The following is a 20,193-nucleotide window of genomic DNA, read 5'->3' on the forward strand; positions in this document are numbered from 1 at the left end:
CATCCAAAAGTAAGGTTGTATCTTTATCCTGGCCACTGAAGGTGATCTCATTTAATCTGCATGTGGGCTTTTAAGTTGTGAAAAATATCTCACATCTTACATTTCTGCTTTTAGGGAGTTTCGTTGGGCAGAAAGGAGCTATGTCCCAATAGTAGCACTGCTAGACTCATTTTTGCATTAATGCATGCTCCCATTGGAAGAGAGCTGTGGCCAATAGTAACACTGCTTGACATTGTTAGGTCCCTCCAAAAAGAAGGCTTTAAGCTTTTGTCAAAAACTCACAGAGGGACTAGAACCTGCATATTGCTTACCAATGGTAGCTTTCTTGTCGCTCTCCTTTACTCTCCTTTACTTCTTATTCAATAGTTTTCGGTCCCCTTTGTTTTTTGTGGGTGTTCCTCCCAATGGAGCATAGCCTCTTTACCACATTTTGATTGGTTGACTTGCATCTTTCCTTTGCTCTCATTCAGGGAATTTCTTCTTTCTGTTAGCATTTCATGAGAATGCACAAATCTTTTTTGGCTCCTTTCCTCTTGTGCTGCTTTATGCCCAAACTCTGCTCCATCCCCTGCTCCAAGTTGCTCCCACATCTCTCTCCTGAGCTTTTTCATTACTTTCCAGACCTTTTGCTGGCTTATATGTTTTTTAAGGTCTCCCATGCCAGCCACAAACACTTCTTTTTTGCTTCCTCGCCCATTGCTCACTCCTTGTTGCTTCTCTCCTACCATTTCCTCCATTGCTTCCCTTGTGGTCCATATAGTTTAAAACAATTGTATTTTAGTTTTGTACTTGGGCTGCTGTGCACCACTAAAACTACTTTTGCGCCACTAAAACTCCTTTATTTAAATTCACCAATCTCAGTGGTGCAGCTATCTTGTACCGGTTAATAAGAAAAAATAGCACTAGCAGCATTCTGTTGGCAAGCGCATGCATAGTGATGTAAGTATGTGCATACTAAACGCCACAGCAGAAAGCCTTGTATTCTTTTTTGCCTAAACCACATAGCATTGGTAAAAACATTGGCAAAGTCAATTGGTACTTAAGGAGTAACCTATTGACTTTGCCAATGCTTGTTCCTTGTTGGAGTTTTTTCTCAGGAGAAAGAAGCGGGGATCATTGTGGATCTCACCATGGTGGAAGTGGCCAAGAGAGGATTCCGATGTCCCGCCTTTCTTTTTTAATCATATGAATTGCCACTGTGCTTATTCATCGGTGAGCATCTATCCGGACTGGGAAGCTGTTCAGTTATTGCATTCTTAGAGCTTTGAGAGGGGAGTGGAGAAGTTGAATTGAGTCCCACTTTGCTGGCCTTGTATCCTGGCAGAGAGTGCAGTCTAAATTTTATGAGCAGATATGTAAGTTGGAGTACACTAGCAAACACAAAAATGTAACTTTAATTACCAGAAGAAATAAAAGAAGAATACAGTTAAATTAGGGGCTCTGGAAAAACAGGTAAACCTTTGCAGTCAGTCAAATTAAAGGCTCAGAAAGCAAATCCTAAAATAACAGGACTTGTTAGGTCGAGCCTGGGCAGCACATGCGCTGCTCTGCGAGCCATGCTGTTTTGGGAGTATGTCTGTAAGGTATACAGGGGAACCTAATTCAGTCTTACTAGTAATGTGGTTCCTACTTTTGTGGGAAGCACATTGTGTTTTTAAAATACCCCTCACACACCAAAAGGGCCCTTGGTGTCATGCTTCATCATAGGGGTCTACGCACCCCTCTACAGAGTGCGGCGTGCTATTAACCAGCGAATACGTGGGAGCACTTGATGTGACCACTATGTGTAGTGTGTGAGAGAGAGAGTGGAAGTGAGTGGTAGGGTCAGAGGTGATTTGTGAGTGAATGTTAAAAAATACCTGGCAGGTGGGACTAGGAAGAATTTTAATAAACCCCCTGCTGGTATTAATAAAAGACGTGAGGCAGAGGATTAAAATGTATTCATGTACAAAAAGCCTCCAATGTGTCTGTGTCATGTTTCGAAGTTGGAAACTTCTTCATCAGTACGGGCACACAGATCCCTACCCTGCTCACAAACGGACAGTAAAATACTGTCAACACATAGGGACTGCTAAGTGTATGTTTCATATGAAATAAGCCTAATCAGCTCGATATGTAGACAGGATATTATCTGTCGCAATGTCATCTATATGATCACGTGTCCATGCGGCCTGGAATACGTAGGGATGACATCACGTCCCATCAAGATACGCATTGGAGAACACAAAAGTAATGTTAGATGCAAAAAAAGCACCGCAAAGATGGCAACACACTACCTGACCGAGGGCCACGGCGTCAACAACCTCCTCAGGACAGTAATAGAACAACTGTAACAGACACTGGCCTTTTGGAAAAAGAGCAGCGTTTGGTGTTTAGATTATGCACTAACACAGTGGGCCTGAACGACAATATACCTTGGAATATGTTCAACTAAAAACATGACTATCTCAGACATGCTGCACTCTCATGGTTTAACTAAGCTTAGGTCTTTTTACAGACCTAGACCCTAATATCCTTTGGCTATACTGTCACTGTATTTCTAGACAGTTGGTTTATCCCTACATTGTGCGCCCATCGTTTGTAATTCTTTGATAGCCTCCATTATCTTTATCTTAACCTATTGTGTATGGTGGATATAACAATGTCTCTATCTTCACATGGGGAAGGACACAATACCCCCCTCCTTTTTTTTTTTTTTTTTTTTTTTTTTGGTTCTCGTCCCTTTTTCCGGTTAAAGTTAATTATCCTGCTATAATGAGCAATTTCTGCTCCGCTTAAATCCCCCATGCCTGTTAAATTCTGGGTACCTATTTACTTTTAACTCGCACTTACAAACATAAGTGTCCCTGGATCCACTTTAATCGGGACAGTTATGGCTTTACTGAGGTAGCCGCGCCCCATTCTGGCACACGCATGCGCAGCTAACGCTTTGAAGCCACTAACGAACCTCAGACCCCTATGCGGGACGTAGTAGGCTACATTGATGTGACACCTCCCTCCTCCTGGCATACGCATGCTCTTTTCACCACATCAAAGTGAAAGACTCAAGAGGCCAGCAACATACCAGGTCAGCCGACTCCGGAAGTAGACGCAGGCTGCTTTATCGGTCCAGTTTCTTTAACGCACTACTAGCATCGGCTCTCTGACCCAGCCTGTATACTTCGGACATGCGGTTAGGCACGTCTGCAAGGGCCAATTATTCAATTAAGGGCACTACATATGCCGTCCCTTTCCCGCTCCACTCATAAATCCACGGAGCCACGGAGGGGACGGTCGGGTGAGGTAGTATCCTCCCATATGTAAGTACGGCATAGCCGATTCTTCGCCCATATTCCAGCGAGTAATTCTCAGATGATGTCACTTTTTGGATCCTAACCATGGCAACTTTCTCCCATAAAGAGTGCTCAATTATAGCACAGGGTCCCCTACACTTTGCTCTCAGAAGGCTCATGAGGCCTGAAAACAACTGTTTTGCAAGTAAGCACTATTAACTAATCTGCATGACTTTTTTGAAGGCATTTCTCCCTCCTTGCTACATCACAAACTGAGACACTCTGCAGAAATTGAGTGCACCATGAATGTGTGTGTGGTGTATGTGTAATGTTTTTGTTTGTTGTGTCCATGTTAGTGTTTTTTTCCAGGTCTCTGCACCTACACGACAACCTTTTAGCCCACCTTGGGTTGCATGATCTCTGTATGTTTTACATTTACAGGTCATGACAATCCAGCCTGGAATCAACTGATCTAGTTTATTGTTCTTTTTCTACCTTATTTTTTCAGAAGGAGATCAAGATAATATCTTGTCTACATATCGAGCTGATTAGGCTTATTTCATATAAAACATACACATAGTAGTCCCTATGTGTTGACAGTATTTTACTGTCTGCGAGCAGGGTAGGGATCTGTGTACCCGTCCTTGTGAAGAAGTTTCCAACTTCGAAACATGTTGACAGAGACACATAGGAGGCTTTTTTGTACATTAATACATTTTAATCCTCCGCCTCACGTCTTTTATTAATACCAGCAGGGGGTTTATTAAAATTCTTCCTAGTCCCACCTGCCAGGTATTTTTTAACATTCACTCACAAATCACCTTTGACCCTACCACTCACTTCCACACTCTCACACACTACACATAGTGGTCACATCAAGTGTCCCGCGTATTCGCTGGTTAGTAGCATGCCACACTCCATAGAGGAGTGCGAAGACCCCTATGATAAAGCATGACACCAAGGGCCCTTTTGGTGTGTGAGGAGTATTTTAAAAACACAATGTGCTTCCCACCAAAGTAGGAACCACATTACTAGTAAGACTGAATTAGGTTCCTCTGTATACCTTATGGTTGGATTCCTTATGTTTATGTTTATAAAATATGACTAGGGGAGACTGAATCCACTCCCTGTGTCCCGCGGGACACGCCTTCTCTCCACTCCCTCTTTTGATTAAAATAGTATTGGGAGTATGGACTTGAAGTTCCGCCCACTCCCCCGCCCATATTTATCATTGGCTTGTGTCATTGTCCTTCATAAATGCTGGCTTTTGATTTGTTAAGAGGCTTGTTAGTCCCTCCTTAGTACCGCCTTGTCTTCATTTGTAACCTCCCATGATGACTGGCCCTTTTACTTCGGCTGTTACACCGTACGTCTTATTTACTCTGTAAGTACTATTTTCTTTAATGGTTTCTCCGACTGCAGGCACTACGTGCTTTCCTGCAACATTCAACGCATTCAGCACGCCATGCGCGGTTTCACAGGGCACTTTTACAAAAAAGAGCATTTGTTTGGCAACTTGACAAACATGCTTTTTTTGGTAAAAGCACCCGATACCACGCTTTCACTTTAATAGCGGCTGCGGAGCTTTATTTAGACAGAGCTTGTCTAAAGAAAGGGGCATGGCCTCTGTTAACGTGAAAGCGCAGCATGGGGCACTTGTAAACAACAAGCATTTGCAATCCAAAAGGTCTCGCATTTTAGAAACTTGACCTATTGGTATTGTAAATGACCGTGCCTTTTCTTATTGCAGGGTTTTTAAACACAAATAAAAGGCATTGTCATTTACAATGCCAATAGCTCAAAATATCACATTATTGAGACCTATTGCACTGCAAATGCCTGTGCTTGCCTTTTGCTGCATGGACAGCCACGCTCCTCATCAATCTAGTTTGTCTTGGCAGTTGCCTGGAGTACATTCGGAAGCCCTTTACCTTGTTTAATTCAGGCAGCTTTTAACGTTCACGATTAAGCTCTTTAGCTTTGGAAACCTAGGACAGTTTCTCATGGGCCCATTTGCCTAAAAGATGTTTGCAGTTAATATCGGATTAATATATCATGCTGGTGTGTAGTAGCAATACACTCGGATGCTTCATATCGATGTGGGTCTGATGTTAAAGGCGATGATGACATATTTTCCCCTTATATAACCCTTTAATACTAATTACCTTTAAAGTATTTTGAACATTCCCAGTTCCTTGTGTGAGCATTTCATTTAGTTGATTTTTCTTTGCATTGTGGGATTTGTAGTCCTGTTGATCCCATCATAAAATACAGTCTACTATTCCCAGAATTCAAAAAACTAACCTAGGCTGGATGAGCTCTCACACATGGACTTAAACAGGCCAATTCCAGGGCACCTCCCGGTACCCTATTGATCTGCACAAGCAAGACACATTGAAAGCATGATAGTGTTGAAAGATACCAACTTCTTCAGGTTAAATGGCATTCAAAGAAAACTCTTTTCTGCAATTGATAAAGTTCCCAGTAGAGCAGTCACAGTTCTGGCGACTTGAGTGGATTTTTTCTCTGACTACTTTTAGTTAGGTAGGTTCTCTTAAATGGGCATAGAGTTTTTCAGTTACGGAGCTATCTAAAAAGTTTGCAAATTAAACAAGGCTAGTACTAGTTACCCATCTTATTGCCTACATCGAGTCCATAGAGGCTAGTAAGAGCAGGTGGGGAGATATCAAGCTTTGGTCAAAGACGTGGATTTGCTAAGAATCCCTGCTTTCCCTGGCTCTTTCTAGAGGTATCAAGTGCTCAAGTATCTCACACGAGAAAGAAGGGGAAAACAGGAAAGGTGATGGGAAAGCTCAACTCTGCTTGCTGTTGTGTGATGTCCCAGTCCGAACTGTGTTCTTTTAGCGGACTGGTATGCTGACTGACTCTCAGAAGGTAAAGTGAGTTCTGGACGAAAATAAAATGCCAGAAATTCAATGAGGTAGCAACACAAAGTATAAACATGTACAGTATAATGTTGCTCATTATTGGGGTGAGTATATCACCCAGATCTAGGGCGGGAGAGGTGGTGAAGACTCTAGTCGTTGACCATGTTCTCCAGGATGCCAAAGAGCACAGAGCTCTTCAATAACTAGCATCCAGGCGATTGATAAACAGCGAATATCAAGGCCAAAGCCCACAAAACACAATGACCGGGTCTAACCCAAAAATGGGACAGTGAAGCGAAAAAACAAGAAAGCTGCCACAACACAAGGTTGGTGGATGAACTAAGCAGGGGTGGAGAGCCCTTACAAAAGTATGGTTGACATGCAAGGAGCCATGAGTGTAGGATGGTTTGTAATGTTCTACCACTATAGACACATATTGGGCTGTTGGCAAGTACAAAGGAGACTGGTTCCCATGATCTTCTGAAATATATCCTTTTCAGGCAAGCAGGTACTGCAGTTTCCCATGTTGTACCCTAGAATCTGCAGTAGTCTTTATTTTTTAATCAGGTATGGCATTAATTCATGTAGTAAGTGGAAGAGTCCATCTCCAAAGTAGTAGATTTGACCCTGGAAGTATATACAATAGGGTGTATTTGTTATTTTGTTGGAAGTGCTAATCTGACTGTTGCCTTATGATTAACCATACAATCTCAAAGGGGACTACAAATCTGGATGTGAACTTTGGATGTGACCTCGGAGTCAAGAGAAATATATTGGACCACTATTGGGTGATAGGAAGGATGGGCCTTACTGTGTAAATCAGCCTTACGTTTGTAGCCTGCCTTGCTCCTTACTAAATGCTGTTTAACAGTTTTCTGACTGGTACTGATTTGATCCAACAATTCTGGGAGTATGTTAGAGGCAGATGCTCTCAGAACCTGCATAGCCAGATGGATACCATAAGTACAATAAAGGGAGGCATTTTAATGATCCATGTAAATAATTATTATCAGCAAGTTCTGCAAGGGATGCAGATTGTAACAGTCTGATTGGTGACTCATGAAGAAGCACCTAAGGTACTATTCTAGACTGATTCACTGTCTTTCAGTCTGGGGATGATAACTAGCATATTTGAAATGTAAAATACTGAACTTTTTATGAGTTCAGTCAGAAGTATGCTGTAAATTGAAAGCTTCTCTCAGTAACAATGGTATCAAGAAGGCCATGTATACAAAAATATGATACAAGATATCTTTGGCTAATTCTACAGCTGTAGGGAGTTTCTTCAAACTCATGAAATTACCAGGCTTGAAAAGGTAGTCTATGAGCACCAACAGGGCGATTAATACTTGTAAATTGGGCGGTTCATGTAAAGTCGCTAAAACTATTTGACAAGGGTTGTTGCGGCACTGGCAGGGTTTGAAAGAATGCAGCCAGTCTAGTATGAGAAGCTTTAGCTTGAACACACACCGCACACCATTGTATGTATTTATTGATGATACAACTTAATCCTGGCTACCAAACACTATGCCTTAGAAAATCCTGTGATTTCCTAGGACCTGGGTGGCTGGCTGCTGGAGAGTCATGTCACCAACACAGTGTGTGATAAAGTCTCTCCATGCAAGGGAAGTGCAGCATCTCCCCACGAAAGAGCAAAGACTCTTTCTGGTGTCTCTTATATTCCCACTGTAATCATTAAGTATGATTATTCAATTCCCGGGCTCCTGCTACGTACTCCAAAAATAGGTTCCAAGTTTTTTGTTTTGCCAACTATCTGATGGCTAATACTCTCCTAATTTGGCAAAATCAATCTGCCTTCAATTTTCGCATAACCATGGCCTGAGTAATAGGTAATGTCATAGTCGAAATGGTAAAAAAAAGAGCAACTCTCATGAGGAGCATTGGCACACTTCATTAAGATGAAAAATAATGAATGAATGTGATCGTATAGTTGGTCCCTTCTAAGTAATGAAGACAGTTTAGGGTAAAGCTTCCTTGAATCTTGACAGTTCCTCTCTTAAATAGTGTAATTCTGTTATATTTGGATCAAAGAATGAAAATAGTAGGCCTTAACATAAAAGGCTTTTATCTGAGGATTCCTCTATGACTGCACGAGCTGTAGCTCAAAGGATGGAGCATGGAATCGTGACTATGACTGAAATTTAAAGGTTTTAATGGCAAAGAATGGGAGCTGTTGTGAAGCCCTTCTTTACGAGTTAGCTTGTTTACTATCCTAATCTAACACAGATTTATTTATTTATTTTTAAAGTTTTACATAGCGCGAACCAGATCCCGAAGGATATCAGATGTAGTAATTGTCTGCCTAATGTATTATTCAGTGATATTTTGATAACAAATTCCTTTTATACTCATAAATTAACCTTTACAAAAATATACTTAGTAATAAGCAGCAAAACATTGTGTGTATCTTAAAAGTAGTCGATTTTATCTTGTATTATCATAAAGGGTACTCAAAATAATACAAACATTGAAATCAGAAGGCGACAGTTATGATATCTCAACCTTCACAATTCCAACTCTAAACACTTTCCATAGTCTAAGTACAAACATAAATTCAAAAAGCAAAGTGTTTCTGTCGACGTTTCGGTCTCTCAGGCTTGCGTCGATGAGAACATCTTCAGGACTGTGATGTATTGTAAACAGTTGACCCCTGTAGTCGGCAATGCATCCATATATATTAAGCGGTCTGCCGCGACAGTCGAGCCGTACATAATGGCCTTTGAGAATGAAGCCTATAGAGTATTAACTAGATGGTTTCTGTTAAAATTGTGTGCCATATAATTTTATAGGCGGTTAACTTCTCAGACTTGTTATCGTACTCTGTTGCCTTGGAGTCTGTGATCCCCAGACGTGAAGAGTGCATAAGGGAACAATCGTTTCCGCATGCGGGTATATGTGCCCTTGAAGGTACATATACCCGTTCACTTACTTTGCCCAAGCCCTCAAGGGTACATTGGGTTGTCCATTACATAGATCAGTCTGGTAGGACAAGGCTTGTCTTTGAGTTATCCATTCCAGTTCTCTTTTCAGATATTTGAAGTGCTAAAAAAAGTACTCTCACAAACCTCATAAAGATATTTGTCTCTCTTACTTAAGAGAGCGTGTCTAACCATGAAAGCACCTCCTTGACATGTTCTCTATGCTCCCGTAGATTTTCTGCACAGTTGCAGATATTGTCCAGGTATACTCCCACAAAGGTATCTAGTAAGTATCTAAAAATGTCATTAGCAAAGTGGTGGAATGCAGCAGTGGCACTCCATAAACTATTTGGCATGACAAGATATAAATATGTCTGTACCATGTATGGAGTACTGTCTTCCACCCCCTCTCAAATCCTCAAAAGGCTGTAAGCACCTCTTAAACAAAGTTTAGAAAAAGACTTTGATTTTAATTCAGTTAGTTGAGAGGGAGAGGACAGTGATTCCATACTGTGATGAGAGTTTAATTTGAATCATCCTTCACCATCATTGGCTAAATCTGACTATGGGGAATGGATTCTTCTGAAATGAAACCCATCATGCAATCAAAGTCTCTATTTGGAAGAACCGTATCTCCTCGGTTCATAAAAAAGATGCAAGGAAAATCAGCATATTTAATGGGGACTGCTTCTAACTATAGCTGACTTCTTCCAGGTCCATTTAAGTTGTCCTGTGGAGGACAAAACATGTCAATTCCACGTCCCCAAGTGTTGGATATTAATGCTTCAAACAATAAGGAATGGACAAGAAAATGCTTTGAGCTTGCAATTCAATCACGAGGTTAGGTGCCTAAACCAAGAGTTTCCCACTACTATGGGAAAAGCAGGAAAGTAGATGATGAAATGTATAGTTTACACATGTCCAAAATAGGTACTCATCTTAAGAGGTCTAGTTCCTCTCGTACTAGCCCAGATGAGGGAGGTGCCATCAATTCCCTTAAAGTCCACTAGCTCCGCTTTACCCTTACTGGAAATGGCATGTTGTAAGTGAAAGAAATGATCCATAAAACAGAAAGAGATGCAAAAAACATGGAGGGTAATTAGGCCACTAGGAGGGCACAAGAGTACCTGCAAGAAAAATTGAAATGTTTGATAGACAGACTGTTTGGTAGTAGAAATGCTTTCCAAGGTCTGTCTCCTAGGGAGTGGCAGGCTAATTTCCTTACAAGTGAACACCCTTGTCATACAAAAGGCCTGCATTACCACAGTAGAGGTATAGGTTCTTTTTTCCTATGTTCTTTTTATTTAGCCCCCATTTTCATTACAACCACCAGGCACACCCTCTTTTCTATTTCTTCCTTCTCTGCAGTTGTACAGCAGTGTTCAGTCCTCAGGAGCTGTGGTTTTAGCTGGTTGGTTAACCTCCAAAGAGGGAGCATATTTGAATTTTCTTCAAAAACCTTCAGAAAGGGCAACAACCACCAACGTATCACTTTACGCGGCCTCTGTCATTAACTAATAAAACTGACTAAAGAATGGAATGAGGTCTTGATTTCTTTGTTGCAACGTAAAAATCCCAGTATGGACTGACTGGAAGGTTTGTTGTTTCCCAAATATAGCCGTAAATTGTGCCAAAACTGATTGTAATGTGAAAGCCAGGGAATCATGTTAATAATCAAAGGAGTCACCCACGCCATAGTTTCCTTTTGTGAGTTTAGTCAAAATAAAATGTACATTTGCCTTGTCATTGGAAAAGTACTAATTTCTTGACAAAAGATTTTAATGTCTTGGGCCACAAATGACAGCTAGTGCAGAAGATGTGGTCCTGAACCTACTGAAGGAGTTACCATTGTCTAACTTGCCCCAGAATAACTCTCAGTATCTACATTGGAGTCCATAACTGCTGGGGAATTGCGGAGCTTTGGCAAGAGACATGATTTGATAAAGGAGATGTGACAGGAATGTCCTCACCTGACAAGGCATTGCATGACCTGCCTGAATCTTAGTAACAGCTTTAGCCATTTTCTGGACTTGATTCTCAGCAGGATCAATATAGAATTAATGACCTGACAAACTGTCAAGCTTTTGGCAAAGACATGATGAGCATCTTGACGTCCTCGAATCTTTCTTAAGGTATTGAGCACGCAAATAGCTCAAGAGACATTGGGGTACCACAGGGGATGGGGAGAGAAAACACATCAGCGCTTGCTGGGATGTTGGCTCGTTGGTAACACACAGTCTGAACTAGTGTCTGTTAGTGTCGTGGCTGGAATCCTCAGGATTGTCCACCTGGTGGAGGTGTCGAGAGGTCGACCTCTCGACACCACCACGGTCTGACTGTATACATACACAGACTCAGTGGAGTGGTCAAGCGGGGGAATGGAGGAAGGGGACAGCAGGGAGGGAGACCTAGGAAGAAAACAAGAACAGGTATTAATAAAAGAACCACTACACTGTTCTTTCCTTTCACACCCTCACCCTTTCTGAATAGGATACACAACCCTAAGATGTGGTACCTGTAAAGAAATAAAACCTTCTCTTCGAACTCTGTTATTCACATATGGCTTGGAGGAACTCTCGGCTAGATCTGGAGGCAAAACATCACAATCAGCAGGTTCATCAATACCACATATCATTAATGTCATAGGGGTTGCATAGGATTCTTCTAACCTACCAACTGATCAATCCGGTAGTCTGAGACAGGGAAGCGGAAGAGCCATCCTCCTGCTCACTTTCAGTACCCCTGCTACTGGACACACAAAGAAATAAACATGATGCAAATGACCACTGTGTGAATCACATAAAATCAGGAAGCAAAGTCAGACCTCTACCACAATACGTCTTGGGCAGCGGCCATCTAAGAGTACAGCCCAATACAGAAGGAGATTCCCACTACTGGTGAGAATTGATGTACTCCACTCGTGGGGATCACTTGCTCACAAAATCATAAGGTGCCTTGCCCAAGGCTCTGGAAGTTTTTGCAAAGGTAAAGAAATATCTTTCTGTTCATAAATCAAGTCATTTGATAAGGGCTATGAAGTAGGGCGTTTTCCCCTGCATGAACGGAGGTCGGTTCGCCAACAAGGTAAAATAGTATCTGGGCTAGCTTGCCCAGTCGGTATACAAAGTATAACCCAAACGCTTGGAGCGCTTACGAGAAAAAAAAACCTTGGTTGGCCAGAATGGGTGTTTCTCCTCAATCAAGGTTGGAAAGGGCACTGCTGCTGAGTTGCTCTGCAAGGAACCGGCAAAGTGGTTCTGCCAACGGAGCAACCGAAGGAGCAGCGCGGAAGCCTTAATGCTACCACAAGGATAGAGCCCAATGCCTGCCACGCGAGAAGGTACGGAACAAATTGGTGCTTGTAGCACCCTTACCAGCCGCCTCTCTCCGGAAAAAGTAGTCAGCATCGTAGTCAGCATCGTAATGGTGCCCGGAAGTCATTTTCAGAGAAAAGCCTTGATCGCCTGCTGAGGTCATCAACGTCAGAATGCTGAGGCTCATGGGGCTTCGCAGTGTTCTTTCAGCGCCGTTCCGGAGGGGCGCAACAGTTAGTGGACTGGTCCGATGACTGACTCTCAGGTAGGAGGTGACGTTTGTTCTTCATAGAGATAAGTGTCAGACAGTCAGTGAGCTTGTAATTCCAAGTGTAAACTTGTACCGTGTGACGTCTCTCACTATTGGGGTGATTCTCTTAGCCTAATCCAGGAGCCACGAGTGAGGGTGATGAGATCGGATGTCAATCAGGATGCCTGTGCTGATCTCCAAGGTGCCTAAGAAAGGGGAACTATTTGAGGAACAGCAGGCAGATGCTAGACAACAACATATAAGGAAGGAGGGCAAGCCCCGGAAGCACAATGGCGGAGTCTTATCTCAGAGGGGAACAGGGAAAGGAAAAACAAGAAAGGTGCTGGAACGCATGGTCAGGTGCATGAGCAAAGCGGGAATGGAGAGCCAATACAATTACGAATTGTTGCCAGGTAAGAAGCTTTGGGTATAGTATAGGTAAATTTACTGTATCACTGTTGACCCAGAAGTGAAATCTGAAGCAAGAAGTCCCCACCCTGTCGTCCTTAGCAGTTATTGACTCCTGTAGGATGGTGGTCTTATCTACTATAAGTTTCTGAGCAGCCTCCAGCACGAGTAACTTTTAAAAGGTCAGCAATCTTAACTTTTTATGTAATTAATATTACTTGATATTTGTTGTATAGTCATTATGTACCATTTATTTTTGTAATGTCTTCTACACTGTTTTTGCGATGAACAATCTGTAGTCTTATTGAAATTTGCTTGGTAAAGCAGGTAGATCAATATATGTAATTTCTTAATCCCTTCTAATTTATTATGCAGAACGATGGGCTTAGTCGTCATGTATTGTTTTTTAGTCTTGCTTGGGTTCATCAGTGCTAATTACATTGAAGCGTTGAGCTGCAGATGATAATTGGATTGCTTTTTTTAGCAGTATCCCTTTGGATTACATCCTAGAGGGTCAGCATACCTCCCACTTCACGTTCAATGTGACTTTTAATCCCCAACTCTGCCTCTCGCCCTTAGTCACGCAACTTTTGAACATGTTACTGACACTCCACGTTAGCGATCCTTGTACCCGGTAGACGGAAATATTATTGTTCACCATCACGTCACGACTGATCCTCGCAGCCCTTCACGCACGCCACTGCGATTCCGAGGAGTATGTAAATGTTTTTTGATGCTTGATTAGGTCACAAACACCGTGCACTTGGTCACACACTGCGAATTCGATACATAGTTGACATGGGTCTGAAAACTACTCTTAAGTTGTTTGAAATATCTCTATTTTCTCTTCGTTTCTCCTAAACAGGCTTCCTTACAATCAGGCATTTCTTGTTCATTACAATTGTCCTGATGATGATCCCATGTATCTAATTTGAGCAATAGGGATCGAAACGTCGACACCCATGAGTGGGCTCATATTTACAATATTGACCAATAAGATTGTTTATATTCCACTCCAGGCGATACTGTTATTGATTTTTTACCTATCAACAGTGCCCTGTCTTTGCTCACGCTCTATGCCTGATAGACACCCCTTTCACCCTTATTCTATTTTTTCTTTTTCCTACTTTTACGTACGGCACAGGCTTGTGTCTTGTGATTACCTTTGTATTGTTGAATTGAACATTGTTTCTGTATAAAATAAACTCCTCTCCCGGCTGGGTTTGGAAATTTTAAAACGTATAGTTTTCCATTGTGTTTCTATACAGTATTTTGTTCTTGATTGTGAAATAAGCTAAGGACCTTCTGTTCACTATAACGTTGTTATACCCATGGTACTTAGCTATCTGTTGGGTCCCCCTTGTGTCTTAAAAAATTGTAGTATTTGGCGGTCAGACCGTCTGGCCCTGACATCTTCCCAGAAGCCATGGATTTTATCGCCTCCCCGATCTCTTCCAGGGAAAGGGGCCCGTTCAGCGCCTCCCTGTGTTCCTCCGGCACAGTGGGCAATTGGACAGAGTCCAAGAATCTCTCCAGGACATGCCTGGGGCCACTTCCTCCAGACCTGTAAAGTTGGGCGTAATGGTCGGTCATAGCTTGGTTTATCTCACGCTGCGTGTACACCAGGGTTCCCTCCGCCGTGCATGTCGCTCCAACCGGGGCGTGGCTGCCCTCCTGCCGTAGCAGCCAGGCTAGAAATTGGCCCGCTCTGTCAGCCTTGGCGTGCGTCTGGGCTGTGTGTGCCTTATAATTATGACACCTCAGATGCTCCAGGAGTTCCGCATGCTGGGCGTGGAGATCCTCCAGTCGACTCGAGCGCCTGCCACTCCCCTCCCCTTCACATTCGTATTGCAACAGCTTGTTTTCCAGCTGTGTGAGTGAGGTTAATAACGACTTATGTATATTCCACGTGACGCCCAGGCAGTGTCCCCTGTCCGCCACTTTGTGGGCATCCCATTCCACTAGCGCGTTGCTCGCCGTCCCTTCGTTAATGTCGAAGTATGCAAGAATAGCCGTCCCCAGCGATGAACGGAATTCCGGGTCCTCCAGTGCGCTCTGCTGGAGCCGCCACGTGGCACAGGGGGGCGGTCAGCTTCCCAACTAAGCTGGAACCAAAGGGGGTTATGATCGGAGTGTGTTCACCCTAGGTATTCTGATTTTGCCACTAGCGGGAGCAGGGACTGGGAACCCACCAACCTGTCCAGTCGTACATGCAGATCGTGTACTGCGGAGTAATATGAGTAGATTTGCTCGGTTGGGTGGAGGTCACGCCACAGGTCTCGCAGTGCCCAGTTCGAGAGTCAGTCTCCGAGTGGTTGCGCGATTGGCACTACCGGTGTCGTGCGGAGAGGGGGAAAAGATCTGTATATGTGAACATCAAGCACCATGTTGAAATCCCCGCCCAGCAGCCAAGGGAGCCCGGTGTAGGGGGTCAGGGCTTGTGACAATTGTGTTAAGAATGACGGGTGATCCATATTGGGGGCACATATCGACCCCAGCAGTATCATTTGGCCATTTAACTTCCCACGCACGAAGGTATGCCTGCCCTCCCGGTCTCTTACTACCTCTTCACAGATGAATGGAGTGCCCGCCCGCACCCAGATCAGAGTACCTAGCGCATGAGTTGAAAAGGTGGTGCCGTATATCTGCCCTCTCCAACTTCTGCGAAGTCTTATCAAGCTCCACCTGTGTCATGTGTGTCTCCTGTAAAAGGGCAATACCCACTGAGTGTCGTTGGAGGTAGGACAATAGAGTGTAGCGCCCCAGGGGTGTGTGTATGCCGTGTATATTCCATGTTACTATATAAGTTTGTGTCATCGCTAAGCTGGTTAGTCAACTGCAGTGTTGAGTTTGGGGGTCTCGCCGGCAAGCGGATGCTGCGATCAAGGTAGGGTATGTCAATTTACTGCAATGAAAACAACATAACAACTGCAAACAACAGAACAATTGGGGCGTATCCCCAGTTGGGTGTCCGTCCAAACATTTGTAACAATAATGGAGTGTGAGCTAGTCCAGTGTGATGCCTGGTGGGGTATGTGCGCTAGCGGGGCCTTTGTCTGTACTGTCTACCCCTACTATCTCCAGTGTGCTTGGGAGATGCATCATCGTGCTGGTAGGATAAGGCAGCACGCGTTTCCGATGTGGAACGCGATGGAGTGCCTCCATCTCGGAGTTGTCACAGCGCGAAGCGCGGTACAGTCAGGCCTATGTGTAGCTTCCCAATGTATCGTGTGTGCCTATTTGCACCTTGATGGCACCCCTAGCGTGCGGTGTAGCCCTACCACTTGTGTAAAGGAACAAGGTAACAAAACTCTACTTGTGTAAGTTGACTACGACTGAGTACAGCACAACGTTATGAGATCACATAATATTGTCAGCAGTTTGTGGGGTGACTACTGGCAGGTTCATGTCTTCAGAGATTGCAGTCGACGGAGAGGATGGGCCACTAGTTCCTGATGTATCTCGAATGTAGGCTTCCAGGTGTTCACTACTACGTGCAGCACCGAGAGTTGCTACTGCCTCTAAGACATCTTGTTGCTCCATCCTGATTTTCTCTGGGCTTGGCACCACGGGGCCTGGCCTTGGAGACCGGAGTGTCCCACGTCTTCTCGCTGTTGGGGTCTCCGTTCCCTCAGGCTGCCAGTATCCGGGCCCGGGGGTCGTGTTCCTGTCCACAGTCCCGACTCCTCCAGCCAATTCCACGCCTCCGCTGGGGACTCGAAAAAGCGGGTCCCCTCTTTTGTTAGTACTCTCAGCCGAGCCGGGAATTGCAAGGAGTAGGGCAACTCCAGTTACCGGAGCTGATGCTTCACTGCCATGTAGTTGCTTCTACGTCGCTGCACGAGTGCGGTATTGTCTGGGAAGAACATGACGCGACCGTCACCCACTTTTAGGTCGCCTAGTTTTCGGGTTTCGCGCAACACTACGTCCCTGTAGTTAAGAAGTTTGAAGAGGAACGGGCGGGGCCTGGCACCTGGCCAGGGCTTCTGCGCCGGCACCCGGTGCACTCTTTCCACCACAAATTGCATTGACAATGTCCCCTTGAGGCGGCAGGTCTTGTAGCCAGCGCTCAACCTATTGTTCCTTCCTCCCCCTCCGCAAGACCCACCACGCGAACGTTGTTGCGGCGATCACGCCCTTCTGCATCGTCTACTCAGTCTTCAAGTGCATGTACGCAGTCTATCATGTCTTGTAGTGCAGCAGCATGGCTCTGGGTGACGGGCTGAAGTTCTTGGATGGTTTGGCCTTGTGTCTTAACCATCTCAGCCAGTTTACGATGGTCTGCGTGGAGGAGTGTGAAGTCCGAGGTGACCTTATCAATCCGCGTTTCCAGGGACGCCTTGGTCTGGTCTAGTGTGGCACCGATCTTTTCCACTGCTGCGAGCACCTAATCCATCTTGGCCGCAAGGTTCGCCGCCTGCGATTCCATCTCTCCTGCATGTCGTGCTTGTGGAGGGTCTAGGCTCCCAGCGCGTGGCTGTTCCTGCTGCGACTTGTCTCGTAACCGGCCCATTATCAGCTGCTGCGCCGTTGGCATTGGTGAGCAGTCCGCAGTGCAGTTAATTAGATGTGGATTCAGTGGGCGTCAGTCCCTGTGGGCAAGGCCGCGGCCCAGGAGCAGGCCTCCCAAGAAGCAGGCTGTGTGGTCGTGCAGCGGGCAGGGCCGCCTGCAGTCTGCCAGCGCGGCCGGTAGAAGTGTCACCAATGATCCTCTGCAGTAGGCCCACCCTCTTGTTTCAGCGCTTCGGGCTTGCCACCACCCCAGAAGTGTCCCAATGGTGCCCCTGCAGTTCTGCTCTGTGCTTTATGGTGGTCGCCCACTGCCGCCCGGTCTGTCCGTTGTCGCCCTATCAGGCCCGGGGCTCCTGCGGCCGTTTAGGGGTGCTTTGGTAGGGGTTTCCCAAACGTTCTTGTTCACACTGAAGCAGTGGCCAGCTGCCCAGTGATTCTCCTCCTCCCTCGAGGGTTACAGGCCTGTGTCGGTTCTTTATTTCCCCAGTCTGCCAGGCGGGCGAGCAGCCTCTGTTGCAACAGCGAGGAACCCGTGTAGGCCCACGCCCGCACCACTTCACTCTGCTATCCGCCTCTGCTATGTGGCGTTCGCCTGTCTCTCAGGACCCTGCTGGGGGATTTTGGTCTCCGCGATTGGCAACCAGACTGCCTTTGGTCCCGTCGCTGGGGGTCGAACAGTGCCCCCGCTGCCACTCGCCAGCACGAGTTCAGATCCGTTCACATCTCAGTAACACAGGGAGCACTTCAGGTTCAGAACCAGGGGCGCTGAGGTGTGATCGCGCCTCGCTCCTGGCCCAGCGTTTCAGGGGCTACAGGCCCGCTCCACTTGTGCCGCCTCTACAGGCCTCCGGTTCTCCTCAGCATTGTGGGCATCCTCTGTGGGGAGTCTATCCCCCCCTTTTTCTTGATTTTGTTCACCCGCATCAGTTAGGGTCGCAGTGGAGGCCTGGATCTAGGTGGTGTGCTGCACCTTAACCTCTCCGATGGCAGCTGTCCCAGTATGTGGGGAGTGGGTCAAGGAAGCAGGCGCACAGCCGGCCCTCTTGGTTGATGCGACGGCCCAGTGCCTGCCCGCATGTCCGCGGCAGCAGGGGGCCGCCTCAGAGCATCGGCAGCCTTCCCCCCCACTCCTCTGTCCCCTGCAGCAGGGTACTCAGGCGCCCACTTGTTGGTGTAATGTAAGGCAGAGGAGCCCAGCAGTCTGCTTCCTCCCACTGACCGCAACAACAGCCCCGCAAGTGCAGGCCTGCGCATTGCAGGCCGCGGCGCTTCACCCGCTGCCACCGACTGAACACCCCGCCAGCCGCAGGCCACTGCTTTAGCCTCACTCTCTTTTTTTCCCGCTCCACGATTCCGCCGTCGTTTGCTCCTCACCTCACCTTGCGAACTGGCGCGCGACAGGTTGGCCCAGCACCTCCTCACAGCTCACCGCCACCACCGCCTCCAGGTGCCGCCATCTACCCACAGGTGCCCTGGGGGGAATTGCTGCCTTCCGGCAGAGGGTCGTAAAGGTCCGTCTTCTGCGTGCGGATCTTAGGGGCTCACGCCGCCTCAGAGCCGCGCCGATCCGGCCGTCCTCCCCAGCACAGGCAGTCCTGTGCATCACTGGCCTCCTCCTCTGCCTCCTCACGTCTCAGGCCTCACCGGCTCTCCGCGCCTCGGCCATGTCCAAGGGAGCAGCACTTTGTTGGGCTTCCCGGGTGCCTCTTCGTGGTGTCACGCCAGTTCCATGCGTTTTCAGCACTGATGGCACCTCTGCAGGATGATATTGCCGGATTATTAGGGGATATCGATCGGAGTGCTAGCAACTCGCGTCCACCATGTTGGCTGGCAAGTCACGCCCCTAATCCTACCCTTTTATGCACTTTAGGACTCAGTTGGTTTTGAGTTCTGCCATGGGGGTAATAATTGATTTGGATCATGCCTTGCTACTCATTGTTTTTTTTTTTAAACTGGCAATTTTCGAACTTGGTAAAATCAGGGCAAATGGTCTTGTCAATTATTTTTATTGTAGCTCATTCTTTGATTTTGCAAAGTTGGCGAACCTGTAAGGTTCCTGTCTTATCAAGAATGGCTGAATAAAATGATTAGAACAAAGCAATTTAAGGATGCCTATGCAAAGAGGGTCAGGGTTTAAAGCAATTTATTGCCTCCTCGACTTGATTGAAAACAAGGGATTGTGGATACAGTATACTTTATGATCTCTTTAAGTTGAAACATGTCTTTAGGAAAAGGGCTACCCCTGTTTTTTTAATGGACTACAGGCTGAAGGATCGATCTAATCGAGTGTGATGAAAATATTACTGGTTTATGCACTTGATATTTAAAGTCACTTTTGGACACTAGATGGTTTTACCCACACACTTTATTATATTTATGGGGACTTGTAGGTATTGAATATTAAATCATTTTACATATCCTCCAGGTCGGGCCACAGTTCTTCTTTAGTACGCCACAGCTTCAGCTGCTCTATTCCAGGGTGATTGAAAACCTCATTCTTGGCTTGCTTTACTTTATTGTTGGAGTGTTTTTTTCATTTTGCTTTTATAGAGTGATGGGGTCATTTTGACACTATTCTGTTTTTTGCATTAAGCACTTTATTTTATTGGT

General features: G+C 45.6%; 1 protein-coding gene across 1 annotated transcript in view; it reads left to right on the plus strand.

The window, feature by feature from the left end:
• WWC2 (WW and C2 domain containing 2) overlaps nt 1–20,193 on the plus strand; it is a 1,026,812-nt gene that overhangs the window by 69,988 nt on the left and 936,631 nt on the right. The window lies entirely within an intron of this gene.

The sequence above is a fragment of the Lissotriton helveticus genome, chromosome 2_2 (genome assembly GCF_964261635.1).
Source record: "Lissotriton helveticus chromosome 2_2, aLisHel1.1, whole genome shotgun sequence".
NCBI lineage: Eukaryota > Metazoa > Chordata > Amphibia > Caudata > Salamandridae > Lissotriton > Lissotriton helveticus.